This window comes from Salminus brasiliensis, chromosome 1, assembly GCF_030463535.1.
Source record: "Salminus brasiliensis chromosome 1, fSalBra1.hap2, whole genome shotgun sequence".
Lineage (NCBI taxonomy): Eukaryota > Metazoa > Chordata > Actinopteri > Characiformes > Bryconidae > Salminus > Salminus brasiliensis.
Window position 1 is genome coordinate 93685424 of NC_132878.1, and position 14538 is coordinate 93699961.

The window sequence follows — 14538 nt, forward strand, 5'->3', positions numbered from 1 at the left end:
GCTAATTATAATAACTCTTATAATAAGTACAAGCTTTTCGGGTGTTATTAACGTACACATACATGTGTTTAACTCGAACTCTTGCATGAATTATCCCATTTACTTGATTTAATATGATATAAAATCCTACAAATTGGGTCAAATGATGAAATATGAAATATGATTGCAGAATATGCATCATATATATATATATATATATGAACGATTATGAACTATTTTAATTATTATTATTATTATTATAGAGATTTAAGCTGAATTAACTTACATACCTGACTACCTACAGCTTGCATATGTGACTGCACCCTTTACACCCATCAATATGACCCAAAATTAGTAACCCCACACACACACACACACACACACACACACACTCACTTAACTTAGTGAAATAACAGCAGGACAGCAGGAAGCATTAAATCTTGAGCTGTTTATGATAAGAGACGTGTTTAAGATTTGAGAGCTGGCCTGATCTATTCTTTATCAGGCGATTGATGAAAGGGGACAGCAGAGGGACGGGACAGTGAGGGGTGGAGGGAGGCTCGGCGCTTGTTTTTGGAGCAGGTGGTGTTTTCTCTCCGCGTTACTCAGCTAGTCATAGCACTAGCACTAGCACTAGCTAGTTGTGAGGGCTTTTTTAAGTCCCCCTGGTTGTTCAGTTCAGGCACCAGCAGTCCGTAGGGCCGGTTAAACGGCTAGGTTCGGCCACTCACCTCGTTTTTGCGCTGTTTTCGGTGTCTTTTCTCTCTCTTTTCTCCCATCCAAAGTGAACCGGCCTCGTCTCGCCTCGCTTCCCACCTGGACAGGTTCAGAAAAAGGGGCGAAAAACTCCTTAAAATGACTAAAATAAGTCAAATAAAACCAAAGCAAGCAAATCGCCCCCAAAAAAAAAAACGACCGTTAACACGGCGACCGTTGCGGAGAGCTAACGGTCGCGCTCGCGCTCGCGCACGCAGATTCAAACGCGTTCTAGAATTCTTTCAAAAAAATACAGTTAAGTTAAGAGGCGCGCGGCAACGCAGCGCGAGAAATGCGGGCAGCGCGGGACCTGTGGTCCGGGATAGAGCTGCAGGAGTTGGGAGGGGGGTGTTAGGGGACTGAAGAGGGGGGGGGGGGGGGGTGGGGTGCGGGGGCAGGTATAAAAAATGAACCGCCCCGTCTCCGCCTCGGTCTCTCTCTCTCTCTCTCTCTTTTCTTTCTTTCCCTCACTCCCTGCCTCTCTCTCTCTTTCACTCACGCGTCTGGTCTCGCTCGTGCCCCACTTTGATCTGAGCGTTCTACTACCCTCTCCAGGGGTGTGTTGTTGTTGTTGTTGTGGATTTCTTTCCCCGCCCGTTTTCCGCACAAGCCCCGCCCACCTCACCCGCCGCGATTGGCCAGGAGTTCGTTTGCAGGGGACGTCCAGGGTGAACTCATTAGCCAATCGCGCCAGGGGAGGGGCGGGGCTTGCCTGAACGCGGGTGGAGAATGGAAGCAGCTGAAACGTGGAGTGCCAGGAGAGCGCGTGCGAATTTGCACACGTCCACAAGTGTCCACAAGGATGTGCACACATATCATAGGGCTTTCAATAAGGTGGTCTGGGGCTTATAGCCTAATGCCAAGCGTGGGCTAGAGGGGTCTAAAGCCCTCTGTAATATTAGGCTGGGGAGAGTCTTTGGGAGGAACTGAGCGTCCAACATTTGTATGCAATCAAACCCTCACAGCAGGTGAGTTCTTATTGATGCTTGATTTCAGCAGCAGTGTTGGAGGATGAACTTTTGGAGGTGTGGATCAGAAAACGGGTGGGAAAACAAACCCGCGGGAAAAAGAGCATGGCTTGAGGAGAGGAGAGGGGCGGGGCCAACAGGACCCTTCAAACGCTGAGATTAACACTAAATCTGCGCCTGAACCTGAACAACAGCACGAGAGCGTGTGTAGCACTACCCACTGTCCCATAGGGTGGCTGATTTACCAAGTAATTCATTAATAAATAAATACAATAAAAAATAAATCAGTTTAGAGCTTTTCCTTTTCAGCATACGAGGGGGAAACGCTGACCAGTGTAAAGCTGTAGTTGGGTTTTGTAAAAGCCCTTTGAAAGTAGTTGTAGTGACGTACTGTGTAATTAAAATATATATTTTTTGAATAAATTAAATAAGATATGGATAAAAATTAAAACAAAATTAAAGGAGAGGGGTTTGAGGTATAGCCTTTTCAGAATTATAATAAAATGTATTTTATTTGAGTGTATATACATAATTATTACGTTTCTAATGCCCCAAAACATTTTATACTATATATATATATATATATATATATATATATATATATATATATATAAAGAGAGAGAGAGAGAGAGAGAAAGATAGATAGATAGATATATCTACACCATACACAGGGTTCTTTATATATATATATATATATATATATATATATATATATATATAAAGAGGGAGAGAGAAAGATATAAATAGATATATAGATAGATATATCCTTATATATACACCAGTCATTACCTCCAAACCCCTTCCTTAAAATAAGACACCATACACAGGGTTCTATATATATATATATATATATATATATATATATATATATATATATATATATATATGAAGACCAGATCTCTTTTACAGTGTCTGCACTGGGGGGCTCAGCTGTATTAGTATGTGGTGAGTAAAGAATTCAGCCGTAGTCCACAGCCATTACCTCCAAACATATATATATATATATATATATTATTAAAGCTATTTGAAAGGTCATAGGAGAAAAACATCATCTAAAAATGTAATAAAAATAGAATAGAAAAGAGCTAGGTAAATGTGTGTGAGCTGAGCGCTGAGCTAATGCTGTTCTTGTTCCCGTGTGTTAAACAGCATCACTGCACTGACCACTGGACCAGAAGTTCTCTATGAAGACCAGATCTCCTTTAACCAAGGTGGGCTTTTACACTGTCTGCACCGGGGGGCTCAGCTGTATTAGTGTGTGCTGAGTAAAGAATTCAGCCGTTACCTCTAAACCCTTTCTTTAAAATAAGACATCTGAGTGGTAACACTACACCATACACAGGGTTCTTTAGTGAAGGCAGCGGGTCTGTGTGGAACCAGGGCAGCTGAATGAAGGCTGATTCTTCGCCTGGTTAAATTGTTCTTCTCTAGGAGGGAAACCTGCTGAGTGTGGTTCCTAAATTAAAATGTCACCAAAAAGGGTTCCCCGTATCACAGAATCCATTTTCCAGTACTGTAGAGGACCCTGGGAACTATGTTACACACACACACACACAAGCCATTTTCTCTCTTTTACCTTTCTTCCTTTTTATATGCTATCATAACTCTTATTTATTTATTTATTTATTTGTCCAAACATACATAATGTGGTTTATTTATGTATGCATTTATTTTTGTTTATTTAGTTGTATTTATTTATACATGCTGTGCTATTGTTTATTGGTCCTCTCATTTTTTTTGCATATTTATCCATTATTTTTTGTATTCTTTTTTATTATGTCTAGTTTTATCATTAATTTATTGATCTATTGATGTATTTTTACAATGATTTATTTGTCATTGTAATTCTATTAATGTATTAATTTACTATATATTTAAATGTTTCTTACTTGATATGCATTAATGTATTTATTTATTATTCCTTCTTCTTAATTAATGTATTAATTCCTTCATTTAGTGCAGCTAAATGTTATGAGATCCGATGCTTTAAATGAAGGCTATTCAGAAGTTACACCCCTACAACACACACACACACACACACACACATGCACACACTCACACTTGTTGGTCAGCTCTCTAGGTTTCCGGTTCTTTTCTCCGTGCAGTGAAGGGAACAAAAAAAAAAACACTTGACCCCCAAAAGCCCCCTCCTCAACACCGCACCCCCCCCCCCCCCCCAAGTTTCCCACTGACCCCCCTCACACTGCCACTGATGTGCAGGCTGAGCTTCATCCTGCGGAAACAGAATGAGGTGGAGGTGCAGAGCGTCCAGCAGCAGCTCTGAGATGCAGAAACTGGGTCACTCTCACGCCACTGTGAGGAGCATCTCTCCTGAACAGTGTTCAGCAGCAGCCTCATGCCTCTCCTGAAACTGAGCATCCACTAATGAAGCTCTTTCTGTGTTTATCTCACTCGATTTCTTTTTTTTTTTAAGTCAGTCGTTGCTCCTTATCGGCAGATTGGAGTCGTTTCTCAGAAGAAAGTCGCCCAGCCGTGGTTTTGGGACTCCACAAAAGCCATAGAAAAGTTTCATCTGTCACTTTTACACCTCTGTTCTTCTTTTTTTTACTGTTTCCCCATATGAATCACTGCCATGCGTTGATTTCAGTTCGTGTGAGGTGTTAATAACAGCTATGAGAGGGGAAAAAATTACAAACCGCACTGTACATTAAGTACATTAAATTGTTTGGGTGGCATGAACATTAGCACCAACTTTACATTAAGGAGTGAAATAAGCACATACTGAAAATGTCTGAGTTGGGGGTTGTGCGCTTCCTTCTGTGGCCACAAGAGGGGGCATGTGAGTGCAGCTCAGCTCAGGGGCAGCAGCAGAGAAAAGAGGGTCAGACTCAGGGGGCCTGGTGGGCTAACTTGCATAACTTTAGCGTAACTTGCGACAGTGGCAGGTCGCCCTGAATCTGACCCCTTTTCTCAAATGTGTGGGGCCTGTGCGTTGCTGGGTGTGCAGATTTTCGTATTGTCGCTTTTAGAAAGTTCTAAAAATGCCACTATTAAGGAGAAACCGTACTCCATCAACACTGAAGGTTCTCCATCAGTATTTTGCCTGAGATGTACATGGAGTCTGTACAGACATCTGAAAAGTTGAATTACTCTGAACGCTCCCTCACAGAAAGTTCCTAGACCACATGGTCATGCCTATAACACAGTTTCTACATAGTTTAGAGATCAAGTTTATGTACAGATGAAGATGATGAGCTGCCATGGGCTTTAATTTATGAGAAAATAAATGTTAACCAGTGCAGTTTTTTTGCAGTCACATAGTCTATGTAGATTTTTTTGTTACGAGAAAGAAGAATTTAAGAGATATTTGGTAAAAAAAAAAAAAAAGAAAAAGTAATTTTAGTGCATTTAAATTACTTAAATATATATCATTTTTTATTATTTATATATATTATAAATTATATATTTATATATAATAATATATATTATTTTAGGCCTTAACCTCTGCGATAACTACACCTCTAACAGTGTATTAGCAGAACGATAGTCTGTCTCTCTCATTTTGTTCTTATTATTTTATTATTCTTATTATATCATCATAACTATTACATCAGATTTGTTGTATCTTTTTATTAAGCTAAATTGTAAATGTAAATGACTGTAAGCAGTTGGTGTAGTGTAGTAGGTCACAGCCCTTCTGTCTCTGTGGTAGACTGGGGTTTGATTTCATGGCCAGACAAGAACATCACACCCACCAATAAGAGCAATTCATTGAGCAAGACTCCTAACACTGCATTCGCCTACCTGCGTAACACGATTCAACCGTGACCCTACGTCTTGAGTATATGGATTATATCTGGATCAGGCCAAACCTCATAAAACTGCAAATGTGAACACACCCCAGGCTCATTTACACCAGATACAAATCTCACCACTTAAACCAGTTCAGGACGAGGTCTGGGCCGCATGAGCCGCATGTTACAGCAGTGTAAACGCACCAAACCACCACAACCAAAACCCCTCCCAGTACAACTCAAACTCTGGTAATTGACATGCAACAAGTGAATTTGCATATTTCATCACACACAGGGCTCAGATTTCAGTCTGAGTAACCAGAGATGCATTTAAATATCCAATCCATAAACAATCCAGATACAGAAAAAGTATTGACATTTATTACTCAGGTAGAAGTGAGTGGAGATACGAGGGTTTAAAAGACTTCTATAGAAGCTGAAGAATCAACTGAAGCTTTTTACTCCAGTAAAAGTGTAAAAGTACTGGTTTCAGAACGACTTCAAGTAGAAAAGTAAAAGTAATGTAAGGAAAACAAAGGCCGAAAGCTTAGGCCGTGCCACAGGGGTCTATAGTACACTACCCCCCCCCCCTCCCCAAAAACACACTTTTCTGAAAGCCATAATGAGGAGAATGTTGTATATTAATATTAATATCTGATATTATAATGTTCTATTAAAATGTTGATGTTAAAAATGTTGGGCTGCACTAGGCTCCTGTTTCAGCTGCAGATCTGCCCATTGAAAATGAAGCATTTCAGTAATATCAGCTCTATTAAAGGAGCGTCTCTGTGCTCTACTGAGCATCAACATGAGCTTCATGGAGGAAAATATGAGGAGTCGTTGTCTAGAAGTTTTGTAAAGCTGCAGAAAGTCAGACTTCAGAGGCGTGTGATAAATAAGCTTTATTGGAATGTAAATGTGGGGCTCAGTCGGGACGTTTCACTGCAGCTCTCTTGAGTCTCTGCCACGGACACAGTCTTCATACTAGACTACAGACGTCTGCTGTGAGCTCGCTGGAGAGTGACGGGACGTGTGCAGGTGTGATGGATCTCTTATAAACCAATAGGGAGTCAGAATGGAGTCTGTTTATACTTCTCATCCAACCACCATCAGACTCACACTTTCCGGATGGAGAGATTTATCTGGATAAATAAATAAATAAACAAAGGGGAATGAAATAGGAGGAACGAGGCTGTTTTTAAAATGTAAGGAGGAGAAAGTTCAGATAATTGGGTGAAAATGTAAGAAGTAAATAATTACTCCAGTAAAGTTTAGATAACCGAATTTCAACTTATGTAAGGTAACAAAGTATTTGTGCTTACTTACTTGACACCTCTGCTTGTCACATGAAGTGACCAGGTGTAAACAGGGCCAGTAAGTCCCTCTGGACAATAGCATCAGCCACAGGCCATGAATGTGAACATAGGTAAAAGCAAGGGCTCCCAAAGGGCACAACTGTTTAAACTGTCTCTTCTTTCCACCATCAGGAGGTTGTGAGTTCAAATCCCAGTGATCTCTTAATAGACCAGCTCAGGATGAAGAAAATTCTGATGGCACTGTGTGGTGGAACAAATCCTAGCTAGTGGGACAATTATGTCAAAATGACTGTTCTTTATGAACCATGAAGAAATGTCAGGACAGTTTGACCAGTCTAAGAAGTTTGAGCTTTAGTTGAACTCTGGTTGAGTTGAGTTAGCTCCAAAAAAGGATGCTTAATAAGACTTATCAATGTAGGCTAAGCTGACTCCAGTTTTCACTGCTTATAGGAAAGTCTGACCAAGGCAAGACAACCATATTCACCATTGGTGTTGGATACAGACGAAATTCGGCCTCCACCTTTAACTCATCCGTGCAGTGAACACACACAATATGGGGGAAAGTCCCGTCAAGTCAGGGAACGTTTTCTAACCTCTCTTTAACCCGTCAAATTAAACAGACAGTTTTTCTTACTGTTCCTTTAAGGCTGGTATATGTAAACAAACTCTATTCTTATTGGCTGTCCTTTAAAGGCATAATCGCATATTTAATTGTTTGCCCTTTATCGTGCCCTTTATTATGGCTGAAATACTAGCTTCAGTATGAATGGACGGGGCTTAACCCAGTGTAGTCTGAGCAGACGAAGATTTCATAATAGACAGGACTTTCAAAACAAGGTGGGACTTTCTAATATAACGGCCCTCCCAAAGACGTGTGGGTTCGATACCCATGTCTGCTAAGGCACCACTGTTGGGCCCTTGAGCAATGCCCTTAACCGTCTCTGCTGTCACAGAATTCACAGACGTGAGTTGTGGGTTCGATACCCAAGTCTGCTAAACTGCCACTGATGGGTGCTTGAGCAAAGCTCTTAACCCTCTCTGCTCCACTCCACTGCAGAGGTTACAGGGCTAAAGGTTCAATACCCACGTCCGCTATGCTGCCACTGTTGAATCTTTGAGAAAGGTACTTAATCCTCTCTGCTCCAAAGGTGTCCTAGCATTGCGACACTCACAGGGTTGTGGGTTCTATTCCTGATTCCGCTTTAGCAAGGCCTGTATCCTTCTCTGTTCAAAAGGGTGTCATAGCATGGCAGTGATTACAGGGTTGTAGGTTCAATACCCAGGTCTGCTGAATAGCCACTGATAGGACCCTTGAGCAAAGCTCTTAACCCTGTTTGTTCCAAGGGTGTCATAGCATGGCAGTGATCACAAGGTGGTGGGTTCAGTACCCATGTCTGCTAAGTTGCCACTGTTGAATCCTAGAGCAAGGCACCTAATCCTCTCTGCTCCAGGGGTATTTTAGCATTGTAGTGATCATCAGGTTGTGGGTTCAATACCCAGGTCCATTAAGCTTCCACTGTTGGGTTCTTATGCAAGGTCCATGGCCCTCTGTTCTGCAAGGGTGTCATGGTGTGACAGTGATCACAGGGTTGTGGGTTCAATACCCATGTTTGCTAAGCTGCCACCGATGAATCTTTGAGCAAGGCAATTAACCTCTTTGCTCCAATGGTGTCGTAGTTTGTGCTCTGACCCCAGCCTTCTGAGCTGGGAGAATAGATTATAACAATAAAATAAATTGTTGTACTGTGCAATTAGACTTATAATTCAATGTTCCAGTGTTAAGTGTTATGAGCTATTTATATATCTACCCGTCACCCCCACCTACATCTGTTACCCTGTATCTGTACCCTTGATTTTCACCTTCAGCCCACACACGACCACCTACGTCCTGTTTATGAAACTTCGTGAAAAACACTAATCACCAGCACATATAGTTAAGATGTATTTGACCAGAAATGCATCGTTACACTAAAATAAAAATAAAGGTGCTACACAGGCTTCTTTAAACGATGCTAAACGAACCAATTTTGGTTTCATAAAGAACCGATTTTAAGAGACATGTGTGTGAGGAACCCTTTAAAGGTTTTAATAAAGATGAGAAGATGTAACGGTTCTTTAACAATTGAACGGTTCTTCACATTTACTCTTTTTCAAAAAGAGCCAAAATAGTTCTGCTATGGCATCACTCAATGCCAGATGCTCAATAGTAAGATATGCTACACATGCAAAGTTCCCACTGATGCTAACAGTTCTAGCTACATGATTAGTAAGGATCTGAGCCGCTTTAACAAGAATCAAACTGTGATGGATAGACGACTGGGTCAGAGCATCTCCAAAACATCAAGCAGGTCTTGTGGGGTCTTTCTGGTATGCAGTGGTCAGTACCTACCAAAAGTTCTCCAAAAAAAGGTCCACTGATAAACCAGGAACAGTGTCATGGGCACCTAAGGCTCACTGATGCTTGTGGTGGCCCCCCTCACAACTTACAGGACTTTAAAGATTTGCTGCTAACGTCTTGTTGCCAGATACACCATATGGACAAAAGTATTGGGACACCTGCTCATTCACCGTTTCTTTCAAAAAGAGGTATTAAAATGGAAGAATTTCTACTAGATTTTGGGGGGTTTAAGCATTACTGTGAGGATTTGATGATGGTCACCACCCCACCTAATAATCCCCAATTTATCCCAAAAGTACTGGATGGAGCACCACCATCCATCATTCCAGAGAACACAGTTCTGCCACTGCTCCACAGCTCCTTAATGCCATTAGGTTCATGTTTATCTGCTCCAGAGAGTCCTATTCTATTGGTAGTACGTCTCTACATGGACTAGACAAGCTGTGTGTGTACATTTGCACATCAGATGTAGCTGAATGCATCTATTAGAAGGGGTGTCCACACACATTTGGACATATAGTATACCGCAGGAGACCTTCAGAGGTCTTGTGGAGTCTGTGTTTCCATTGATGGTAAAAATGCTAGCTGCATGAGTAAGTAAGGTAGTAGCAGAGGCAGTGTGAGTGCCGGGACACATGATCAGGGCTGTGTTGTTGTTGTTGTTATTGTAGTAGAGTAGGCTACAGTGGGTGTGGAAGTGGTCGTGTGGGTGTCTGAGACAGGAAGGATGCTTAATTGTGTTGACAGTGCTGCACTTTCCCTGACGCAGATCAAATCTGCCCTGAAAGGAAGGCAGTGAGACGGCCTGAGAAGAAGAAGAAGAAGGGATGAGGAATTGGGGAGGGGGGGGGGTAAAGAAGTAGATACTGTATGTCATACCGTGGCGTAACAACTTTCATCCTCGATGTTTGTGTCTGTTGTTGGCAGCGAACAGAAGAAGAGGCGAGAGCCAGATTAAGAAGAGTACAAACGCCCCCCAGAATGAATGTTTACAGCAAGCAGCCCGTGAGACGCGAACTCCGCTGCGTCTTCATGGCGCAGGCATGCTTTAATTACAGCCGTTATTTACAATAGAGGGCAATTTGTCTAAAAACAGAACCCCGGTGGCGACAAGTGGGGCGTCATGTCTATTTCTGGAAGGTCTTTTATGATGTTGTTATTGTGGTGAACGTTTACGACACGTGTGAATGATCAGCGTTCTCTCATGCTCTCTTTCACAAAATCCCCATAAAGAGTCCGACTTACTCACGACCCACAGGTTACCAGGTTCTCTCTCTCTCTCTCTCTCTCTCTCTCTCTCTCTCTTTCCATTTCACTCAGTCTTTCACTCTCTCAATTCAATTCAAGTCACTAAGCTTTATTGGCAGAGGTCATATTAGGTTACAGCTCTGCCAGAGCATCACCAAAACAGCAGAAAGACACCTTTTCAGCATTAAAGCAACATTATGATAATCTTATTTAACGTGATATTATTATTATCATTATTATTATTGTTAATAATAATAATAATAATAATAATAATAGTTTATTGGCAGCGATGGCTCAGCGGTTAGAGCTCCGGGCTATTGATAACAGGGTTGTGGGTTCAATTCCCGGGCTCGGCAAGCTGCTGCTGTTGGGCCCTTGAGCAAGGCCCTTTACCCTCTCTGCTTCCCGGGCGCTGGAGTTGGCTGCCCACCGCTCTGGGGGTGTGTGTGCTCACTGCCCCTAGTTCACTAGTGTGTGGGTGTGTTCACTACCACAGATGGGTTAAATGCAGAGGACACATTTTGCTGTACAGTACAGTGACAGATACGTGCACCTTTACCTTTACCTATAATATATACTAATATAAACTAATAATATAAAGCATATAAATAAAATAATATATATATATACATACACCTTTCTCCATTTCTTTCACTTTCTTTCAATCTCAGTCTTACTTGCTTGCTCTCCCTTTCTCTGAGTCTCTCTCTCTCTCTTTTGTCTGTCTCTAAAAAAGAATTATAATAACAATAAATAAAAATAAGTTATATAATAAGTTATATTAGTTGACACATGTGCAAATGCACACTCACAGCTTTTCTAGTCACTGTAGAGAACAAGCCAATAGAATAGGACTCTCTAGAGCAGATTAGCCTAAATGAAACTATTGGCCCCATGCTGCCTAATGCCAGGCGTAGGCTAGAGGGGTATAAAGACCCCCATGCAGTGGAGCAGTGGAATGATGGTTGGTACTCCATCCAGTACTTTTGGGATGAGTTGGGGAGTTAGGGATGATAAGGTGGGCTTGAGATTGTCCAGTATCCTGACCTCATGAACAATGATCTTTACAGCAGTGCTTCTCCAAAATCTAGTAGAAAGGACAGTCGAGACTTTGGAGTGGAGCAGGTGTCCTAATACTTTTGTCCCTTTCTCTCTCTCTCTCTCTCTCTCTCTCTCTCTCTCTCTCCTTTTCTCTTGTCCTCTCATTCTTTCTCTCTGTCACTCTCTCTTTCTGTCTTTATCTCAGCTACTTTGTTTCTCTCTCTCTCCCTCTCTCTCTCTCTCTCTCTCTCTCTCTCTCTCTTTCACTCTCACTCTCACTTTCTTTCTTATTCTCTCTTCGTTTTTTTCTCTCTCTCCAGCTGCTAGCCCCCCCGCTGGTGTGTTTGTGGCGGTGGAGGGGTCTTTAAGTGTGTTCTGGTGTATTAAACACACGTCACGCTGCAGCCGAAGCACCATTAATCCCCATTCATCACCTCCCTCAGGAGCGTGCTCTTTGTCACTGAGAGGACTCCGGCGACCAACATGAAAAAGGGGGAACAAAGTGACCCAGAGAGCCGAGGAGCACGCGTCCAAACAGCCGCCAAGTGACGGCCAAACAGCGGCAGGGCCCAAGAAAAAAAGGATGATGTGAGGCTGAGACCACAGCAGGTGGACCACCGGTGCATGGGAAGCTATAGGAAGTAGCCGTAAGATCCGAAATTGGCTGTGTTTGATTATAAAAGTTGATCAAGTTGAACAACCAATCAGGTTGCAGATCTGAGGATGGAAATGAAGTCTTTTTAGTGGAAAGGAAAGCGTTCTGATTCATCACACGTCAGATAAGCAGTTCAGAATTAGTTCCGAATGATGGATTACTGACCAGGCCAGTGATCAAGGGCCTCTGACTAAGACTGCTCAAAGACTAGGGACAGTCCACAGCAGGCAGTGACTGAATAAATGAAATAAAAGCCCCTCGGCCCACCCTGCCACCTCCTACAAAGATAAAGTAAACAGGAAACCCCTCAGCTCTCTACAAAGAGCCAGACACTTCGGTTTGTACATATTCTGTATTAATTCAATAAGTAAAAATGTGCAGAGATGCAGGTCTTCAGGAGGCTACTGCACAATCTAATTACAGCTGTTTCTCACTGCAGATGCACAGCTCTGTCCACTGAAACCTCATTAAAACAACACTTACATACGCCAGCAAACCCAACACTCATTTCCCATCACCACTCTCCTGTCTGTCTAATTGGTACAACTGTGCAGCAGCAGAAGTCAGTGGTAACTGTGATGTTGGGTCATTCAACCAACTCTAAAGTCCTGAAAATAAGCTGAAAATAAAGAATGAATCACAGAAAGAAGACACAGGTTTATTCTTTGACCTTTTCCTGAATCAACCAACAAAACTCTATAAAACTCTCTTTTTGCATTTTTACTGTAATTATATTTTGTCAAGTTGGTAAAAAAAAAGAGCACATCACAGATGCTACTTTACATGCCGTTGTATTATTTTTATACATGACTATAATTTATAATTTTCCGTTTATAGTAAATAAAGTAAGTAAATAAATGGCTCAAGTAAGTAAAAAAGTAAGTAAATAAATAAATAATAAATCTATTAAGTAAAGTAACTTAAATGCAATAATAATAATTATTAATAAAAATACGTATAAATAATTTTACATTCATGATAAATATTGTTATAAGATTTTTGGTACTGTTGTTACAGAAACATAACATTTTTATTGTATCTAGTTCTATTTTCATAATAAATATTGTCCTAGGATTTCTTGTCATACATAAATAAATAAAAATAAATGATATGAACAAAGTGACCCAGAGAGCCGAGGAGCATGCGTCCAAACAGTTGCAATGTGAGGCTGAGACCACAGCAGGTGGACCACCGGTACATGGGAAGCTATGGGAAGCAGCCGTAAGATCCGAAATTGGCTGTGTTTGAATATAAAAGTTGATCAAGTTGAACAACCAATCAGGTTGCAGATCTGAGGATGGAAATTAAGTCTTTTTAGTGGTTATAAGATTTTTGGTACTGTTGTTACAGAAACATAAAATATATGTTTAAAAACTGCAAGATGTTTTTTTGGAATTTTTAGTTGTATCTAATTCTATTATTATAATAAATATTGTCCTAGGATTTCTTGTCATACATAAATAAATAAAAATAAATTATATTAAGTGTTGTGTAAATATACTATATCTTTATTGTCATAGTACATTTTGAATCCATTTGATTATTGTTTTGTCAGTAGATTTACAGAAACTATTTATTATTAAAATTATTATTATATTTTTATATATTATTTTATTTATTATTATTATTATATTTGATCATTTAAAGCAAAACTGATCATTAAAATAAAATGATTTAATTTCCTTGGATATCTCACATGAGACTAATGAGATTTGTAATATGATTAAAATATTGACAGTGTCAGATGTCATAAAAGTATTGTGTCAGTGGTGTTATTAAGGAAATATAAAGTGATATTAAAAAGGGAATGTATATATATGTCCCTTTTTCTTAAATAAAACATGACTTTGAAACTTAACTGAAACTGAATTATAATTTAGAAAGTCAAAATTCAGTGATTCTGTCAGGGGTGTGACGGTCACTGCATTTTCTGCTTCAATTAGAAATCAGTGCTCATACCCTGCTGGTGGTGGAAGGACACAGTTAGAGCGTAGGTAAACCAAGCTTTCCAGGCTCTGCTGCTTCCATGCAGAGGCCTCCTAGTCAACGCCACCGAATCTGCTTGTTTACTTATGTTTTTGTGATGACTCAGCCGAGGTGGAGCTCTCCTGGCTGAAGCAGAGAAGTAGATTATTAAGTTATCGCTGCTCTCAGTGAGTTAAGGGCGAACATTTGCTTGAGTAGGGCTTCAAGTGGACCAATAAAGACATCAGGAGGTTGTAATGCCCCTCCCCCCTCCCCTCAACCCTGTGCTACAGGCCACAGTGTGTTTGCCCTGACGTTTTTCACTGCGCCTCTGAGCTGAGCGCCCATCAGCAGCCAGACCCGAGAGCGCCTAAAAAATTATTTATCATGTCTGGGCCAACTGTGCTCTTCAAAATTACACACTTTTCCACCCTCAGGCGCTGGAGCGCAACCACTT

At 41.0% G+C, this 14538-nt stretch overlaps 1 protein-coding gene across 6 annotated transcripts in view; it reads right to left on the bottom strand.

The window, feature by feature from the left end:
• Positions 1-1243, bottom strand: part of satb1b (SATB homeobox 1b) — a 65040-nt gene extending 63797 nt beyond the window's left edge. For all 6 annotated transcript variants that reach the window (XM_072692447.1, XM_072692445.1, XM_072692446.1 and 3 more), the window contains exon 1: positions 711-1243. The gene's annotated coding sequence lies outside the window, so the exon portion shown is untranslated. The remainder of the gene's footprint in view (positions 1-710) is intronic.
• Positions 1244-14538: the final 13295 nt, after the last annotated feature.